This window comes from Sciurus carolinensis, chromosome 3, assembly GCF_902686445.1.
Source record: "Sciurus carolinensis chromosome 3, mSciCar1.2, whole genome shotgun sequence".
NCBI classification, from domain to species: Eukaryota; Metazoa; Chordata; class Mammalia; order Rodentia; family Sciuridae; genus Sciurus; species Sciurus carolinensis.
This window is the reverse complement of record NC_062215.1, coordinates 41,796,104-41,816,760: the sequence shown is the minus strand read 5'-3', so window position 1 is coordinate 41,816,760 and position 20,657 is coordinate 41,796,104.

Below are 20,657 nucleotides of genomic sequence, written 5' to 3'. Positions count from 1 at the left end.
TGTGGGCCACTGTATCCTGTGTATCCTGTCACCTCTCACTGTACCACAGACCCTGCGCCTTCTCCTACTTCATGCTTCCCTGACACCCTTGCCCATGTGCAGGCTGGCATTTGGGTGTCCTGGTCTTCCATTTACCGAGGGGGTCCTCATCACGGCCTATGAGCCCCTGAGGATATGTTCTTCCCCTTCCCCTCCCCCCACCTGGATCAGCCTGAGGCATATATCCATCCAGGTGGCTCTGCTCAATGTCATGTCACATGGCACCACCCTGATCATTGTTTCCTTTTTCTCCAGAGCATCTTTATCCTTCTGAGGTGCTATTTGTCTACATGACAATCCATGTATGATGGTGGTTCCACAATATCATAATTCGGTTAAATTCCTACTGCCTGGTGACAGTGTGTCAGTTGTAATATCACAAGGCAACACCTTGCTCAAATGTCTGCTGGTGTAAACAAATCCATTGCACTGCAATTTTTAAAGGTGCAATACATACAACTATGTGCAGTGCATAATACTTGATGGTAATGAATGACAATGTTACTGCTATATGTATTTGTTATACTATATTTTATCATCATTTTAGAGTGTATACCTTCTACTTGCAAAAAAAAAAAAAACAAAAAAAAACAAAAACAAAAAAAACCCTCCCTGTAAAGAGTGTGCTGTGTGATGCCAGCAGATACCTCATACATCATGTGTTTATCGTGTCTTTTGATTACATCATTTTTTCTTGTGGGGACTTAACTTTGTTGCTTTGATCATCGTGGCTGTGGAAGCAGTAGGCCATATCACATGTGGACCAGGTAGTGCAGGTGTGTAGTGGACGAGACCACCTAGTTTGTGTAGGTGTGTTCTATGATGAAATTACCTAAGGATGAGTCTCAGAACACATGCCGTTATTAAGTGACACATGACTGTACTTATTTTGTTTGCTACATGGCTTCCCCTTGTTGGTCCCCACCAACTAGAATGTGATTTGTTCGCTGCTGGATCTCCTAGCACCTAGAATAAGTTTTGGCACATAGCAGATACTCAATAAATATTTGTCGAGTGGTGCAATAAACAAAAACAAGAATAAAATGAAAACTGTAATGATGAGGGTATGCATGGGATGCTAGAGGGGCCTAGAAGAGGGTCCTGTGAGAAGCACATCTGAGCTGAGTGAGAGGGATCCAGGCAAGGGACAGCAAGGGACCTTGAAACAGAAGGCAAAGGTACAGAGGCAGGAAACAGAAGGCTATCCACCAATGTTTGTCACTAATAAGCCGTGATGTGTATGGTGTGACCAGCAGGAGGTGAGGAGATGGATGGGTGTACATGGGCACAGAGGCTTGTGGGTCAGGCCAGGCTGTGGGGGTGGGGAGCAGCAATGTGCTTATCATACTGATATGTCTTGATAGTTTTGGTTTGCTTTTGCCATAAGTAGCAAAAGTAGGGGGAGGGGTATCAAACGGAGCAAGAAACCTTGAATGGGTTTACATCAACAGAGAACAAAACCTCCAGGGTCATTTTCTTTGTGTTTTGGTTGAAAGTTTCAGTTATAGGACTTGGGTTTAGCTCAGTGGTAGACTGCTTGCCTAACACATGAGGCTCTCTGTTTGTTCCCCAGCACTTAAAAAAAAATAAAGTTTTAGCTTTGGCATAGCTTGGGTTGTAATAGAAACTCCTACAGATACCTGTTCTTGAGATTTGTATCTCTGCAAGCCCTGACAATCAATTCCTGATGCCTCATCTTAGACTGGGCTACCACACTCTTCCTCCTGGGTCATGGTCATCACCACCTGCCTGCTCTCTCTGAAGCCCATAATCCTTTTCCATGATGCCTCCTCAAAAAGGCTGCCTATGGGATCTTTGGACAGTGAAGAAAGGCCTGAGCATGTCTCTTCCCTGATTAAGAACCTTCAGTGGCTTCCTCTTGCTCTTAGGGAAAAAATTCCATGGCCTTGGAGTCCTGTGTATCTTGGCTCCCGACTGCCTCACATGCTTCATTTCATACCACCTGACGCTGTTTCCACTACCTCCAGGTCACCAGCATTTCTCAACAGGGCCAGGAGATTTCCTTCCTCAGGGTCTCTCCCATGCCGTTCTCCTTCTCTGGGACACTTTCCCTTCTACTTTGTACCAACGTAATTCTTATCTTTATTCAGATCTCAGCTTCCCTGATTCCTTCCCCCATAATAATACATCCCTTACTTCTAGGAGCTTGGCAAAACTTGCAATCAAATCTTTGTGTAACTATTTTCATCGCTTTTCTTTTCTCCTTGTCTCTCCATGAACTGGAATTCACATGAAGGCAGTGATCTCAGCCTTTGTTCAATACTGTATGCCCAGCACTTAGCACAGTGCCTGGAACAGAGGAAGACCTCAGAAGATATGGAAGCAGCCTAATGTACCAAATCATCCTATGTGTGGGGGTGCATGGGGTCTAAGATAAAAAGAAATTATCCATCATATTAAAAGTCATCTTTTATTAGAAAGATGATTTTCAACAGATTTAACTACGGACAGGAAAACCTACACATGATGCTTCTTGTAAGCAGACAGAGATGGTCTGTGAGCATGGGGCAGGAACATTCAGGAACACTTCCAACCCCATCCAACATGAAATTCCAACAAGTGCAGGCCTGACAGATGATCCCAAGAAGTGAGAAATTATTTATCACTTGACTGAAAAACACCTCATGGCCAGATGGGTCTGTCAGCCTGAAAAAGCCACCTTAGAGGCCAGGACTGACAGCACTTGTCATAGATGCATGGATAAGCAGGCAGCGGCCTTGGTGGGGTCTCCCAATTGCCTTGGTGACATGCTGATGACTCTGGAGACTGATAGGATGAGATGGCTTCCGTCCTGTGCACACCAGGCCTCCTCCTGATACCCTGGCTCCACAGCCACTTGTAAGCAAGGAGAATATGCTTTGGCATCATTGACTTGTCAGCTATTCTTGTCATAGTGTAAAAGACAGACAGTCCCAATGATGGTAAGAATGTTGGGAACTTCTTGCATCACTGGGGGAGTGTAAAGTGGTGCAGTTACTTTGAAGCACAGTGTGGCCATTCCCCAAGTAGTTATAGAGTTACCATATGACCTCACAATTTCATTGCTGAGCATGTACACAAAAGAAGGAGAACATGTGTCCACAGAAAACCTGTGCATGAAAGTTCCTAGCAGCATCATTCATAATAGCCAAAAAGTGAAAACAACCCAGATATCCATCAACTGATAAATGATAAACAAATGTGCTGTAGCCATGTAATGGGTTAGTATTCAGCCATAAAAAGAAATGAGACTGATACACGCTCCAACATGAATGAACCTGGAAAGAAGTCAGACACACACATTCACGTATTATATGATTCCACTTATACGCAATGTCCAGAGAAGGCAAATCCATAGGGATGGAAAATAGGTTAGTAGTTTCCAGGCCCTGAGGAGGCGGTAAAGGCAAGGAATAAGAAATTGGTATGGGCTATGGGGTTTCTGTTAAGGGAGATGGAAATGTTTAAAAATTTGAACCAAAGGGTTTAGGTTTGTGGTGGAGGTTGCATAAAAAACTTACAAAATCAACTTGTACACTTTAAGTATGAAGTATGTTTTTATTATTTTAATTTTTTTCTTTTGCAATGCTGGGATGGAATCCAGGACCTTCCACATGGCATTACCCCCAATTCCTTCTATCTGAGCAGCAGTAGTGACTTCCTCCTGGAGAGGACAGTATGGATGAGGGAGAGAAGAGTAAGGTACAGCAAAGAAACCTGACAAACATGACCTCATCAGAGATTGAGGCTTCTATATGTCCTCCATATGATGGGATAAAAAGGTCACCTCCACTCTGTGGTCTTCTTCCCCAAGACACTTGGCCCCAGCCCAATCATGACAAAGCAAGGAAGGTCAGAGCCAAGAGGAGCCTAAGGGGACATGGGAGCTGAATGTAATGGGGGCTCCTGGCTGGAACATTATGATCACTCTACTGTCTTTGCAACTTTTCTAAAGTACCTTATATTAGGGGTACTGGGTATTAGACCCAGGGTTTGTGCATGCTAAGCATGTACTCTACCACTGAGCTACACTCAAGCTCCTAAAATAGTTTATTTTTTAAAAAGCTCATTTTAAGGCAGAAGCTGGAGTGAAATGAAGCTTCACTGCTCTCTAGCTGTGTGGCCTGGGAAAGGCAATCCTCTCTGGGCCTGACTTCCCATCAGTTGAAATTCTTCAACAGTGGGTATGGGATCCTAATGAGGTAATACACACCAAAGAGCTTTGCAAAATAAAATTTCTTTAAAAATAGTTGATTTAAAAGGGTAAGCCTCAGTTAGTTGGAAAATATACTCTGAGGGGACCATCATCTTATATGTAGACTTGGTATGTGGTGCGTGCCTGTATATCCATGTGGTGCATGCCTGTATATCCATAGGTATTTTCCACTGGACTAAGCCTTCTGGCTATTGGTTGGTTATATTTCTCTTTCTTCCTACCCAGCCTTCCCTATGGATGTGCTCCCTACCATCATTCTATACTTCTTACTACCTGGTAAGGTATCCTGATTACTATCCTGATTCCCCCTATCAAAAAGGTCTACAAACCCGGATCCTCTCTAGCACCCTCCCACTGGCTAGGGCTCCTTCACACACACTCTTCCAGATGATGTACCAGTAATGGGGCCTGATGACTTAGGAGGCTGACTTCCAGGCTTCTCTGGAATGAGGATACTAAGGGTAAGAGGGAGTAGGGACAGGGATGCTGAATGTGGCTTCTCCCTGCTGCACATCACTTCTGACCTAGGTGGACCCCTCCCAGGCACCCTACAATCCCTGCAGTCAGCAGGTAGGGTCCTGGCCACCAACTCTTGAATGCTCAGAGGAGCTGCAAGATGATACAAGTTTTTAGCAGTTGGGTCAACTAAAGTCAACCCTCCTCAGTATCCAAAGGGAATTGGTTCCAGGACCCCTTTGAATACTCAAATCACCAGATGCTCAACTCCCCTACATAAATAATATATCTGCAAATAACTTACATTCTCCTCTCATAAACTTTAAATCACCTCTAGATTACTTATCATAAAATGTAAATGCTTTAAAATAATATTTATACTATACTGTTTAGAGAATAAGAAGGAAAAAAGTCTGTACGTGTTTGGTAGAGACACAATTTTTATTTCTAATATTTTTCATTTGTGTTTGGTTGAACTGGTGGATGCAGAACCTGAGCTCCCAAAGGGCCAAATGTACTGATTACAGAACCCTCCTTTTGAGAGACACAAAGTTGACAGAACGGAGCACACTGGAGTACCTTCCTTTAAGCATTCAATTTCCTTCAGTTAGTAGGCTGTAGTTCTCTTTCTTCTTACCCAGCCTTCCCTTTCACTGCCAACTGTGCTCCTACTGCCATTCTGCTCTGGGATTCAGCTGTATCTTCTTGGAAAATGCAGGAAAGTAAATGAGGCCTCTTTATCTCTCTTTATCTGCTGCCAGTAACAGTTCTTGCGTCAGAGAAGCTATGGGTTTCCGGACCTGGAAGGTAGGACAGAGCAAGAAGAAATCTTCCCCAGAGATTCTGCAGAGATCCCCAAAAGTCAAGGCATCCCTTGGATTTTCCTGCTGTCAGGAACCTATGGCTCACTGAAAGCAACCATCAAGTTAAGACAAAGGGCTAGGAAAAGAAGATAAAATCAACAACAAAAACAGAAAACAGGATATAATTAAAATCAGAGCCAAAATTATGAAATTGAAACACAAAAATTTCAAAAAATTGATGAAACAAAAAGTTCTGGTTCTGGGCTGAGGTTGTAGCTCAGTGGTAGAACACTTGCCTAGAACATGTAAGGCACGGGTTGGATCCTTATCACCACATAAAAACAAATAAATAAAATAAAGGTATTATGTCCATCTACAACTAAAAATATTTCTTTAAAAAGTTGGTTCTTTGAAAAAATAAATAAAATTGATAAATCTTTAGCTAAGCAAATGAAGAAAAAAGAAAACTCAAATTATTAAACATTTGTAATGAAAAAGGAAATATCACCATGGACACTAATCAAATACAGATGATAATGAGAAATTACTTTAAAAATCTATACTCCAATAAAATAGAAAATCACAAAGACAGACAAATTTCTAGAGAAATATGACCTACCCAAATTGAATCATGAAGACATAGACAATTTAAGCAGATCAATTTCAAGTAATGAAATTGAAGATGCCATAAAAAGCCTACCAACAAATAGAAGCCTAGGACCAGATGGATTCTCAGCCAAGTTTGACCAGACATTCCAAGAACTAACACCATACTCCTCAAATTTTTCCATGAAATAGAAAATGGGGGAATCCTTCCAAACTCATTCTAGGAAACTAGTATCACCCTGATACCAAAACCACACAAAGACACATCAATGAAAGAAAACTTCAGGTCAATATCCTTGATGATCATAGATGCAAAAATACTTAATAAAATACTAGCAAATCACATAAAAACATATTTAAAAGATAGTGCACCATGATCAAGTGGGGTTCACTCCAGGGATGCAAACTTGGTTCAATACATGGAAATCAATAAATGTAATTCATAACATCAATAGACTTAAAGACAAAAATCACATGATAATCTCAATAGATGCAGAAAAACATTTGACAGAATATAGCACCCATTCATGTTCAAAGACTAGAAAAACTAGAGATTATAGGAACAAACCTCAATACTATAAAAGCTATCTATGCTAAACCCAAGGCCATCATTATATTAAAAGGAGAAAATCAGAAAGTATTCTCTTTAAAAACTGGAACAAGACAGGGATGCACTCTTTCACTACTCCTATTCTACATAATCCTTGAAAACTAGCCAGAGCAATTAGATAAAGGAAAGAAATTAAAAGGATACAAATAGGAAAAGAGGCCCTCAAATTTTCCCTATTTATCAAGATTTTATATTCAGAAGAGTGAAAGAAACCACCAGAAAGCTTCTAGAACTCAAAAATTCAGCAAAGTAGCAGGATATAAAATTATCACATATAAGTCATGTTCCTATAAACCAATGATGAATCATCTGAAAGAAAAATCAAGAAAACTATCCCATTCACAGGAGTCTCAAAAAAAAAAAAAAAAAAAAAAACCTGGGAATCGATCTGACAAAAGAGGTATAAGAGCTCCACAGTGAAAAGTACAGAAGATCTTAGAAGTTGGAAAGATCTCTTATGTTCTTGGATAGGCAGAATTAATAGTCAAAATGGCCATACAGATTTAATGCAATTCCTACTAAAGTTCAAATGATATTCTAAGAAATAAAAAAAAAGTCATGAAACTCATTTGGAAAAACAAGAGACACAGAATAGCCAAAAGCAATCCTTAGCAAGAAAAGTGAAGCAGGAGACATCACAATACAAGATCTCAAATTATGCTGCAGAGCTATATAACGAAAACAGCATGGAGTTGGTACCCAAACAGACATGAAGACCAAGGAACAGAATAGAAGACTTAGAGACATATTCACATAAATATAGTTATCTCATACTAAGACAAAGGTGCCATCAACATACGTTGGAGCCTCTTTAACAAATGGTGCTGAGAAAACTGGAAATCCATATATAATAGCATGAAATTAAATCCCTATCTCTCACCCTGCACAAAACTCAACTCAAAGTGGATCAAGGACTGAGGTATCAGACCACAGACCTTGCACCTACCAGATGAAAAAGTACGCCCAACTCTCCATCATGTAGGCTTAGGAACTGACTTCCTCAATAAGACTCCTGAAGTGCAAGACAAAAAAATCCACAATCAAAAAAAAAATCCACAATCAATGAATGGGGTGGTATCAAATGGAAAAGCTTCTTCACAGCAAAGGACGTGATCAAGAACATAAAGAGAGAATCCACAGGATGGGAGAAAATCTTTGCTACTTGCACCTCAAATATACACAGGGCTCAAAAAACTTAAAAAAAAAAGCACCCAAATAACCCAATCAATAAATGGGCAAAGGAACTGAACAGGCACTTCACAAAAGAAGAAATGTTTTACATTGGTAAATAAATATATGAAAAAAAAATGTTCAACATCTCTAGCAATAAGAAAAATGCAAATTAAAGCCACATTGAGATTCCATCTCACTCCACCTCAGAATGGCAATTATCAAGAATACAAGTAACAATAAATGTTGGCAAGGATGTGGGGGAAAAGGTTCAGTCATGCATTGCTGGTTGGACTGCAAATTGGGAAAACCACTCTGGAAAGCAGAGTGGCGATTCCTAGAAAACTTGAATGGAACCACCATTTGACCCAGTTATCCCACTCCTTGGTTTATACCCAAAGGACTTAAAATCAGCATACTACAGTGATGCAGTCACATCACTGTGTTTATAGCAGCTCAATTCACAATAGCCAAGCTATGGAATCAAGCTAACTACCCTTCAACAGTTGCATGGATAAAGAAAAATGTATTATGTACACTCAGCCATAAAGATGAATGAAATTATGGCATTTGCTGGTAAATGGATGGAACTGGAGACTGTTATGCTAAGTGAAATAAGCCAATCCCCCAATCCAAAGGCTGAATGTTCTCTCTCCTATGTGGACGCAAAGGCACAATAAGAGAGGGTGGGGAAGGGAAAAATAGAAGTTCATTGGATTAGACAAAGGAAAAGGAGGGGGAATAGGAATAGGAAAGACAGAATAAATCAGACATAACTGTCCTATATTTATGAAGACACAACCAGTGTAACTCCACTTCATGTACAACCACAAAAATAGGATCCTAATTAGAATAAGCTATACTCCATGTATGTATAATATGCCACGTATATCTAAAAGGAACAAATTTTGAAAAAGACTAAGGGAAGCCCACTGGGGCAGAAAATAGGGAGTAGGCAGTTCCAGGATGGTGCCAGCAAAGTCTGCCCACTGGGAAAGGTGTGGCTAAGGGCACATCACTATGAGTTAGGCACCAGCCACCTGGCAGCAGGAATGCCCGGTCCACCTAGCCCAGGTAGAGACCGCCTGGGGTGCTGCCTGGACCCCATCCAGTTGTAGATTCCCCCACCCACTAGCCCATGCTCCTGTGGGTGGGGGCACAGCCAAACATGTCAGAGCACACCAGGACATGCTTTGGTTGGCACTGCCGCTCGATCTGCCTGGGTTTGAGCACCCCACCCTGGATCACAATAAACAAATGCATCCTCATGACTCAAGAAATGAACTCCAAAAATGGAAATGTCTATTTCTTTGCAACAATCACCTAGATGTCAACCAGAAGCAGAAAAGGAACTGGCTCAACCTTTTGCTCATACATACTTTGCTCCTTCCTCAACATCAGCATCTCAGGATTACTCCTCTATGTTTCCCAACATTTCTCTCACTACTTGTGTAACATACAAAAACATAAATAAAAGCATGCACAACACAGTGGGAATGTTCATGGTTCTAAAAAGGTCTGGCAGGTTACGTCTTCCCATGGTAGTCTAGGAATGCCACTGTGGACAGAGTCAATTCTATGGTTTGGATAAATGCCCCCCAGAGGCCCAAGTGTTTTAACCCTTTCAGTCTGAGATACTATTGGCACTCGGTGCACCACTAATGGGAGTCCTAACTGGAAAAAGGTGGGTCACTAGGAGGGTGCAAATGAAGGGGAGATTAGGACTTCCAGGAGCCTCTTTCTCTTTTGCCTCCTGGCTATCATAATGTGAGCACCTTCCTCTGTACTTGTTCCTGCCATGATATACTACAAAATCCGCAAGGTCAAATGACCATGGACTGAAACCTCTGAAATCATCAACCAAAACAACTTTTTTTCTTTGTAAGTTGATTCATATCAGGTATTTCTAACAGTCATGGAAAACTGACTAATAAAGTCAATAATACCAATGGCTCAGCAGACACCAGGGGGGAAAAATACAACAAATGGGGTCTTTTTATACTCACTTTTCTGAATCTTCTGTTCCCACTGCAGGTTGAGGAGGGACAATACCTTCAATGCAGCTCCTCAGCTTGACTCATTCATTTTCCTTGCTGATATCAACATTAATAATGTGCCACACGCACATGACCACAATGTTCCCTGTTGATAGAACACCTTGGACACAACAATCCATAAACACACTTGAACTTACTGATGTTTTTATTTCTATGGAAGAGTCTCCTGGGAATATGTGCATTTTTCATTTTTTCTAGATGCTGCCACATGGCTTTCCACCAAGGCCAGTCCTGTGAGCATGTGGTGGGAGTAGATAGCCTGATGGGTGCACAGTGCTAGCTGGTGTGTCTTTAATTACCTTCCCCTGTCTGGGGGACCTGGAGTCATGCCCACACAGGCTCTGGATCTGTACTTAGGTCTCCTATCTCATGCATCATCTCCTATATGTCTGCTACTCCCTTCTTCTTTTGCAAGAAAGTGCAACTCCTGATAAGCTTGAGGTTTTGCTGCTGAAGATCAACCCATGATGGAATTGCTCACCTTTCTGCTATGAATGTGAATGTAAATGCATCTTGGTTTCCCAACTCACTAACTTGTTTTTATCTTTATTAGTTACTGCCTCCCAGTTTCCTTTCATACTTAAACCATGTAGGTCTTCTTATTTTTGTCTTGCTATTTTAACATACAAGTCATATAACTCTCATTTCTCTACTAAATACTTTTTTGTTCATGACCCAGGAGTTTGAGAATGAAGGGTTCTTATTTTCAGATCTTCCCCAACAGATTTCAAATCTGCCTAGATAGTCAGTCCTCTTTAATCCAAGTGTATTTGAGAAGTATGTTTCTAGAATTGTAAAAGATAATTTATTGAACATGTTATTATTTATTACTAATCTTATTAGACTTTCATAAAAATAGGGCTTTGTCCTCTAATTCTCTGCATTGGTTAAGTCTTCCTGTGTGGCCAAATATAGAACTGATTTTTGCAGTGATTCCATAGACATATAAACAACATGTTGTTTTCTGCTTATACAAGCAACAATCTATTTACTGAGTCAAGGTATTCTATTCTCTGTTGACTTGATCTAATTTTCAGAGACACAGATGGAAACCCATCCCTGTCGATGTCTTTTTATTGAGCTTCCTGACATTTCTAGTAGCTTTGACTTTGGAAATTTAGCCACTATTTTGCTTACTTCAGGCAGGCTCATGACTGCTTTATTTCTGTTGCAACTTTACTTACCATCACATTACGTCACAGGTTGGAACTATGGAGTCTGTCTTGTCTTGTCTGATGTTACTATTGCCCATCCTGCCTTGTCTGAATGTCCAACAGTCTGAAAACTTAATTACCACCAGCCCTCCTCCACCATGCTGGTTCACAGTGTATTTTTTGTAAACAAAACATGGTTAGCAATCCATTTACATACCATCTTGACACTCTCTGTGCAAAGAAACGTTCTTTTCATTTCCCTTTGCTTAACTATGCACTTCACCTTGTCATTTCCTCGCCACTTACTATTTGATCCTTTTCTGTGCTAATCTGTACGTACCTCTCCACTGTCTATTGCACTGGGAGGTGACTCCCCTTCTCTGTTCTTACAATGAATGTGAAGAACAACCTGAATAAGCATTCTGATATCACATGCTTTTAGTTATTTGGGTTTTTTTTTTTTAATGAAGGGGGGTTCTCTGGGGATTGAACTCAGGGGCACTTGACCACTGAGCCATGTCCCCAGTCCTATCTCACATTTTATTTAGAGACAAAGTCTCACTGAGTTGTTAAAGCCTTGCTAACTTGCTGAGGCTGGCTTTGAACTCAAGATCTTCCTGTCTCAGACTCCTGAGCTGCTGGGATTACAGGCATATGCCACCATGCCAGGCTAGTTATCTGTTTTTATCCCCAATTCCATACTTCATATAGCTAGAAAATATAAAACTCCTAGTAGCTCTGCTCTAGATAACAACACAACCATGCAAGTCACAAAGTTAATGTTTGAGTAAATTGATTTTCAACAATTGAGAGGTTTTTCTTTAGATCAAAGCAGCTGAAACCCTTAACTCTTTCAATGGGCCTGCACAAGAGTCCCATTGGTGAGCTTTTGATGTCAAAAGGCCAAAAACTCCACCCTCAGATCATGCTGCTGGGGCCATTTTCTGAACATGAGACCCATCAAGTGCAATGTAAGTAGACTATGCACACAGACAACTGAATCCCTCACCTCAGATCACCCCTCAATGGCATTCTGGTCACATAAACACCCCTGAGCCCTATCCTCAGGGAGGCAGATTTGAGTCTGGGGTCTCTCCCTACCAGCCTTACCCATCCTGTGAATAAACGCTCCTTGGAGCAACTTTGAGCAGATTCAGGGAGGATCACACTGTGAGGAAGGCATGACAGGCCTGGTTTGGTAACAGATAAACCACTGCCCAGCACCCCCAGGAGACTCTCTTTCCTCCCCTTCATCTTGGGCTTTAGGGAAGGAAAGAGTCTGCTCTTGAACATACAGTTTTCACTTTGTCCATTTCTTCAGAACAAAGACTTGGTTTATAGGGCAAGCTTCTCTCCAAACTAAGAAGTTGTCACTCCTCACCTCTCTGGCAGCTAAGAGTGACCACAGCTCCAGCTGATCAGATGTGAGCAGAAGGAATGCGGAGACTTGGAGATCAGCTTGCATGGAGCCAACAAAGCTGTGTGGCACTCTGTCCTTCCCTTTCCCCTTCAAACCCACTACAATGCAGCATCTGGGTCAGGGACAGAGTACAGGATGGAAACCAGCTACAGAGAGGCTGGGGCAGGGAGACAGTGAGGTGACTGCATGGGTGCAGTCCAGGTCAGCATACAGCACCACATATAGTTCTTGTAGAGGAGAAAGAAAATCAATCAATCAATCAATCAATCAATCAATGTCTCTCTCTCTTTCTTCTGTGCTCCTGTGATTCTGGAATCTCTGACATGTGTGGGCAAATCTGATCCCAACTGAGGCCCCAGCTTCTCCTTAAATAAATGTGTGAACTCATGCCAGACCCTTCCCTCCTCTGGGACATACATATTCCTGTATGATCATGAGACAGGGCTGGAAATGTCATGCACATATCTGAGGATCTTGTGCAATCCCAAGGCATCCATCCAAGTCCACTTCTTTTATTTTTTTATTTGTTTTAGTTTATTGTACATAACAGTATAATGCATTTATACATTTTGATATATCATACATAAATGGAGTATAATCTCACATTTTTCTAATTATACGTATTGTAGAATCACATCAGTCATGTACAAGCCCAATTCTGATAGTCACAGCAACTCACATTTGCTTTGGGGATCCACCCTTCCCCACACATCCATGCGGATAAGAGAGGCTGATTACACATTCTGGCTTTGGGGAGATGGGACAAATGGACCTCACATTTCAGATTTCAGAAATGATGGGAGACACACATGTTCTGTGGGGCTCTTTCCATGCCCATGACAACAGCAGCACACACGCAATGAACACAAGGCTAGGCTGCACCAAGCAGGGTGCACCTGCATCCATCCTGGGAAGACAGTACACATGGGAACCTGGAGCACCACCCTGCCCAGCCCTAGCCACCCTGGGGAACTATTCAGCACCCACCCGAAGGGCCAATGTGTCACTACCACTTTAAACCTTCTTTGGACGTACGGAAAACTGAGACCCACTTGTCAGGCAGGGACTGGGCCAGGGAATAGGACAAGTACAGACTCCAGAGGAAAAGGCAGGCTCCTCACTTCCTAGGTCAGGACTCCGTCATCACCCATGGGGTTTCTGTGGGGAAAAGAACTCCCATGATCCTTGACACACCTCCCTGCCTTTGCCATGTGACAACACTGCTTCTCTGCCTCCCAACAGGTACATACACATAGATGCACACATACACTGACACCGCATGTGGGGAGCAGATTGTAGGTCACAGAAAAAGGGGGCCCAAGGAGGTAACAGAAAAGGACAAAGAGGCCAGGCGTGGTGGTGCACGTCTGGAATACCAGACGCTCAGGAGGCTGAGGCAACAGGATCCCAAGTTCAAAGCCAACCTCAGCAACACAGAAAAAGGGGTGGTGGTGTGACTTGGTGGCTGAGTACCTTTAGGATCAACACTTAGGTGGGGGAGTGGGATTGGAAGAAAGAAAAGTAAAGAAGAAAGAGGATGGAGACGGCGCTTCCATGGAACAAAAGCAGCCATCTCCATGTACCTGACTGGGACCCAGAGAATGGAAAAGGGGAAGACACCAGAATTTCAGGGTCAGGGTGTCCCTGAGGTGACCTGCTTACTCTCACTCATTCCCTAACAGAACAAGGTGGGTGGCTCTGGGAGATGACGCTGTCCCCACTAACTGCAATTCAATCCTCTCAGGATGCAGACAGGGAAAGAAGGCAAGGAGGAAAACGGCAGTTTCAAAATCAGCAGGCAAGAGGCAAGTCCTCTCTTTAGGTCTATTCTATGTGACATTCCTCCTGCTTCCATATCTTCTCTACTTTTGTGCATTACAGACATGTGACAACGTGGTTTCTTAGTGTTACCTCACCTATGCCTGGTGACACTGCTAGGAAGCTGATGCTAGGAAGACCCCACTGTGCAGGGGAGACTGGGCAAGCACTGACTTGTCCAATGTTATAGGAGAGGAAGGAGGAGGAGCTGGGTTTAAGCCTAGCTGGGTCTCCACAGAACTGGGAGCCTGGCTGCACCCTGGGCTGTAACACGGATGTGGGGTCATTGTTGGGGATGCTGTGTACACTTCTAGAAATGTCATGGGGCTGCAGGAGAGCAGACAGGAGCCCAGAGGGACCTAGGAAGAGTCAGGTCAGGGACCCCAAGACATGGCCTCCCTTCCTTGATGATAGATCCAAAGAACTTGGCACCCAGTAACCAGGCACCCCATAATTCTAAGAACAGCCACCTCCCCAGCTAATTAAGTAAAAACGTTTGATCAAACAAAAAGTTATGTTTCCCTGTGGGAGGAGTAAAGGCTATAGGAGGCCTCACAATCAGACATACCCCCATGGCACTGTCCCCAGGCCCCAGCCTCAGCACATCCAGCAGACGGAGGTTTTGGAAAAGCTTCTATTCTTGCTTTGCATCCCACTCCCCTTCCCTTTCCCCTTCCCATTCCCAGAGCCTCTCTGGGGCTACTGCTTCGACTGCGGGGAGTAGCATATGGCCCACACATGATAGCCCTGGCAAGGTCCACCCAGGACACACTGTCACCGTGAGTACCCCTGCAGAGCCCCACCACGCCTTCCTCCTCACTATGAGGAACAGGCACCTAAGGCAGGAGCAGCTGGTGGGAGATTGGGAGCCTGGTGTCCTGTCATGGTCACTCCCACAGGACAGGACTGGAGGTGGGGAATGGGAGTGTCCAGGGTACCTCCTAGGTCCCCAGTGTCATCTCCTGTCCTCTCAGGTACATGCCTGGGACACAGGGTCTGGGTGAGGTCTGGGGAGCACAAGGTCACAAGAGGCAGAAACACCCTGAACGCAGGCCAGCAGGACCTGGGGCTCCCTGCCAGCTACCAGGCACCACCTTCCCATGCCCTGCACAGGTTCTCATCGACCATCGTTGGAGCTGGAGTGTAAGTTCCATCAACACTCAAGAAGAGCCAGGGCCAGGCACAGCTGGCATTGGCTGGGCCTCAGGGTAAGTGTAGGACAGGTGGGACTCCACTGGCAGGGCCTCAGAGAAGGACAGAAGCGACTCAGGGACCTCACATCACCAGGACCACCTTCCCTGTAGGCCTGGGAGGAGGAGGGGCATAGTCCCACACCATGAGGAATCTCAGCACCAACTCCTCGCCCATCCCCACCCTCTCTGCCAACCTGGGCCTTGTCCTCATGCAAGGTCACCGTTCCCATATTTGTCACAACCTCACAACACTGAAACTGACCCTATCTCACCTCTATTCTTCTGATGATTTTGCATTCTGCCATCCAACTGATTCCAACTCCTGCACCCACATGTCCAGCTGGCAGTGGCCTGACTGTCCCTCCACACACTCTCCAAGTCTAACACATTGTCAGGATTAGTAGGGCTGCACTGAGCCAAATTATCAGGGGACTCTTGCCAATCAGTCCATTGCTCTGTCACTTGCTGTCTGAAGGAACACACCCCAGACTCTGAGGGCAGAAGCTGGGGCCCCTGGGTGTCACCACCTTCCACTTGGCCCACTTCCCACAGCCATTCAGCCTTTCAGGGCTGTGACACCTGGACCACATTCCCTCCTGGACCCATGTCAACTGCGCCACAGAGAACCATGTCCTGGGTGTCCCCACATACAGAGCCTCCTGTCTGGGATCAGCCTGCTTTCTCCTCTCCAGAGGCCATGTTCTGCTGGGACTCGAGGGATAATGCTCCCAATGCAGGGAGCTGCCACCTCTTGCCAGCTAACACACCAGCCTGAAGCTGCTCAGGCTTCTAACTATTCCCTGGGCAATTCCTCCTTCAACTCTCCCAACCATTGTTCTGCGGGGACTCTCCTGGCCCCTCTGGGACAAGCCCCTAACGGCTTTGGATACTTCCCTCAACTCCATCCCCAGACACTTCTGGTGGGTCACACTTTGGCACTGATCTCTGTCTCCTCCATGCCCCAACCCAGAAGGCACAGGAGGCTACACAGGTGGATGACACCAGCACTGCATGTGTCTTGCAGGAAAACTCAACAGACAGCCTGATGTAGATCCCTGAGTCAGACTTCCTCTATGAATTGTTCTCCTCTATGTCAAAGATGTCGAGTTCCACCACTGAACAAAAGCTCGAACTGATGTTGGACAGGTAATCCCAGCCCATGGGGACAGGGTCCCATATACCTGTGATGCCTGGAACTGGCCTTGCACCTCTGAGCCTCAGCCTGCTCCTCTGAGCAATGTGGTGCCACCAAGACTGACCTCATGGGAGAAAAGGCCAAGCCTCTCCTGCTGCTGCCCCCCATCCCTCCTGGGTGGTCTCCTCACTCCTGGGCTTGCACTTGCTTCACTATCCACTTGGTAATTTCCACAGCCAGGTCAGCGAGACTGGCCCCAACTTGGAGGACCAAGGCCCCAGGGTCCCAGCCCTGAGAAACTTCCTGGAGTCCATGGAGGAAGAGGTCGAGGGTGAGCTGGACTGAGGTGGGTGATATGAGCATGTTGGAAAGGGACAGGTCTGGACATGCAAAGCAGATCTTACAGAAGCTGGTGTGGGGCAGCGACAATGACAAGCAGAGTTCTCACTGTCTGCATGCATTCTGGGAACACTGCCCTGGGCTGGGTCTCTGGGTAGAACTGTGTGCAAGGCAGTGAAAAATACTTTGTCCCTGCAAGGAATATGGATAGTCTGTTGAACTTTGCTCCTCTTGCAGCTGCAGGGCCACTTCCAGTGCTTGTGGAAATTCCAGTTCAAGATCCACCACGTCCACCACCTGAGAGAGACCTGGGGCTGGAAACACCAGCAATGGCAGATCCAGATCAACACCTCCTGCTGGCCCCCCTCAGCTGGTACTGCTTACTGAGACCAACCCACAGCCTCCGTTCCTCTCCCCTGCCCTTTCTTTATTCCTTCTTTAGTATAATTAGCATCTTTTAAAATTAAAGATTTTATTCATTTTTAAATGATTTTAAAGGATTCAGTTTACTAGCATTAAGTATATTCTCTAAACTGTGCACTAATCACCACTGTGGAGTTCCAGAATATTTTTCTGAATTGGCATCCATAACCACTCCCTCTCCTCCCACTAGTCCCCAGCAACACCACTCTTTCTACTTCTGTGATATTCCTGGTGTGCCTTTTTCAAACCAGTGCAGTTTCATTTTTCTTGGCCACATAATGGTGGAAGGGACTAATTAAGTTTCCTTACGAGGGGAAATGCTATTCAGGTCCAAGTTTTTTAGCTCTTTAGTTACTAGGGTTGAACCCAGGGGGCACTACTGAGCTACATCCATGGTCATTTTTCTTCATTTTCAGACAGGTTCCTGCTCAGTTGCTGAGCCTGACCTCAAACCTAAACCCTTTGGTTCAAGCTATTTGGAAACAGGGAGTGGAAAAAACAACAACTCTTACCTGCAATGCCTGGAGAAAAGATAAATCAGCTTTGGAACAGTTACACCAGGGAACACATCCGGCAGTGGAAAACAACAATGTCCAGCTCCAAGTCATTAGGCAGGTGGATCTCAACACCAGGGCTGAACAAAAGAGTACGCAGAGACGTCACTGATGGTAACATCCACAACAAGCCAAGCAAAATAATAAAGCACTTAGAAACATACACACTCACAGTAGACTGTGAAGATAAGTAGGTCAGGATGAAGGAAAAGACAGGAAACTCCAGCTCAACATCCATTACCACCTCCACCACCTGAGAGAGCACCAGCCTCAGAAATACCTTCAGCAGCAGCTTCAGGCCTGTAGCTCCTAGTGGCCCCACAGCCAGCACTGCCCTCTGACCACCCCCTTGCACCTGCTCCTACCTACAGCAGCCCTTTCCCTCTCCTCCCTTTGATATTTTTCCTCCTTTTTGTTTTTCTATTTTTATTAAAACTAGCTTCCTTTAAAATTTAAGATTGTATTTTTAAAACAAGTTCAGCTCCTTGACTTTAAGTGTCGCCCTTTGACCTCTATCTGGTACCCATACCCACCCACTCCCCCTCTCCCTCCTGCTAGTCTCCATGGAACACTCATCATTCTCTCCCTCTCATTTACCTCTTCTGGGTCTTTTACAACAGTGCAGTCTGACTTTTGTTTGACCATATACATTGGAAGGGACTGTTTGAGTTTGAATTTCCTTTGAATGGTAAACCCCACATAGATCTAAGATTTTTAGTTTTTGTATTGTTTATTTTTGTTTTATTTGTTTGTTTCATTAGTACTGGGGATTGATCCCAGGTGCACTTTTAACACTGCACCACATCCCCAGTTCATTTTCTTTTTGAGATGGAGTCTCACTAAGTTCCTGAGGAACTTCCTAAGTTGGGAAAACTGGCCTCCAACTTTGAATCCTCCTTCCTCAGTCTCCCAAGTCACGTGGTTATAGTTATGTGCCACCCATCCAGCAGGTCTAAGTTTATATGTAAAAAGTAAAGATTCTTAGAAAATACTTTCATAACATTGAAGTTGAAATATATTTTTGTGATTGAAAGATCAGAAGTCACAAAGGAAATGACTGACTCCTGATGGAAAATCAAAAAGAACATAGATACTTAGACAAATCACAACTAGAAAAGTATTTCTTAAAAACAACAACTGTTATATTCCAAGGACACACAGAACCTCGAGTCAATCATCTTTTATTGGTAATAAGGACAAATTTCTGCAATTCAAAAGGAAATCACTGCACTAGCAACTGTCAAAGATGCTCAAACTCTGAATGGCAGCACACATACCACTGAGATGTCATTTGTTCCCATTGAGTGGGCAGGTTTTAAGGATGCTGCTGAATAGCCCTGGTAAGAATACAAGAGACAGAGACCTGGACAGAGCCCCCGGGAGATCCGGCCATGGATACTCCTCTCAGAATCCTTTGGCAACACCCTTGCAAGTCTTAGCATGTGTCCCTTTTTCATGTAGCTTGTCTAAAGCTAGGTACATATCCTGCCAGCACTGGTTTAAATGCAAAAACTTGTGCCCTCAGTAACTTCCATGTAGAAAGAAAGGACAATCAAATCTGTTCCCTGTGCACCATGGAACACGGTGGCTGCTGAGGTGAGTGTGCCTGTGCCAGAAGGGAGAGAAGTCAGGAATTGTTACATGAAGAAACACACTGACCTGTTCAGGATGTGTCTATAGAGGACCTCATTTGATAAAGGACACATCAATGATATAAATCTACATGAACACACAGATGTAATGAATGCTGGCAAGAACTGCATGTTGGCTTTTCCCCACAGGATTTGGTGCAGGATTAATGGTACCAGGTGACAGACTAAGTGGCACGGCCTGGTCTCCCACAGTGACTGCTCAATGTGTTGCGTCCATCCCTGGAGCAGCAAGGTAGGGTGAATTCAGGTTCACAGAAATGAATTATGCTAGGAGTGCTACCTAGCTTTCTCTTTCTTGTCTGAGCTGCAGGACTCTAAACATGACTTGAATGAGCTTTGAATAGGTCAGACTATAAAGTTACTGTAATATTACACAAACCACAGCAAAACCTATAGGTATAGGTCAACAAATGTCCATAAACACAAAAATTCTTAACAAACTACTGGTAGAACAAATTCATCAAAACATTCATTAAATCATACACTAGGACCAAGTGAGATTTATCCCAGGGTACAAGAAGGCTTCAAAACACAAATAATTCAGTGTGAAAAACCATGCTGACAGAATGAAAGATAAAATCACATTATCTCTATAGGTGTAGAAAAATGATTCTGAAAAAAAAATCAACACTTTTTCATGATGGACGTCCTCCAAAAATTAGGTGAAAAAGGAATATACCACAAGACAATAAAGGCCATATAGGATCTGCCACATCAAATATATGCAGTGACTGAAGAAGGGAAACCTTTTCCCTTAAGATCAGGACCAAGTGCCGGAGGTCCCAGCCACAGGAATCAGTGAGGAAAAAGAAATTGCAGGCAGCCAAACCAGGAAGGAAGACATAAGTGCTGCTTCTGTTGGCAGATGACAAATCCTCTTCATAGGAATTGGGGGGAAATGTTTGCCAGATACTCTTCCAATAGGGCATTAATCAACACACTATATAAGAACTCAAAAACATAACACTAAAAATAATTGATAACCTGCTCAATAAGTGTGCAAAAGATCTAA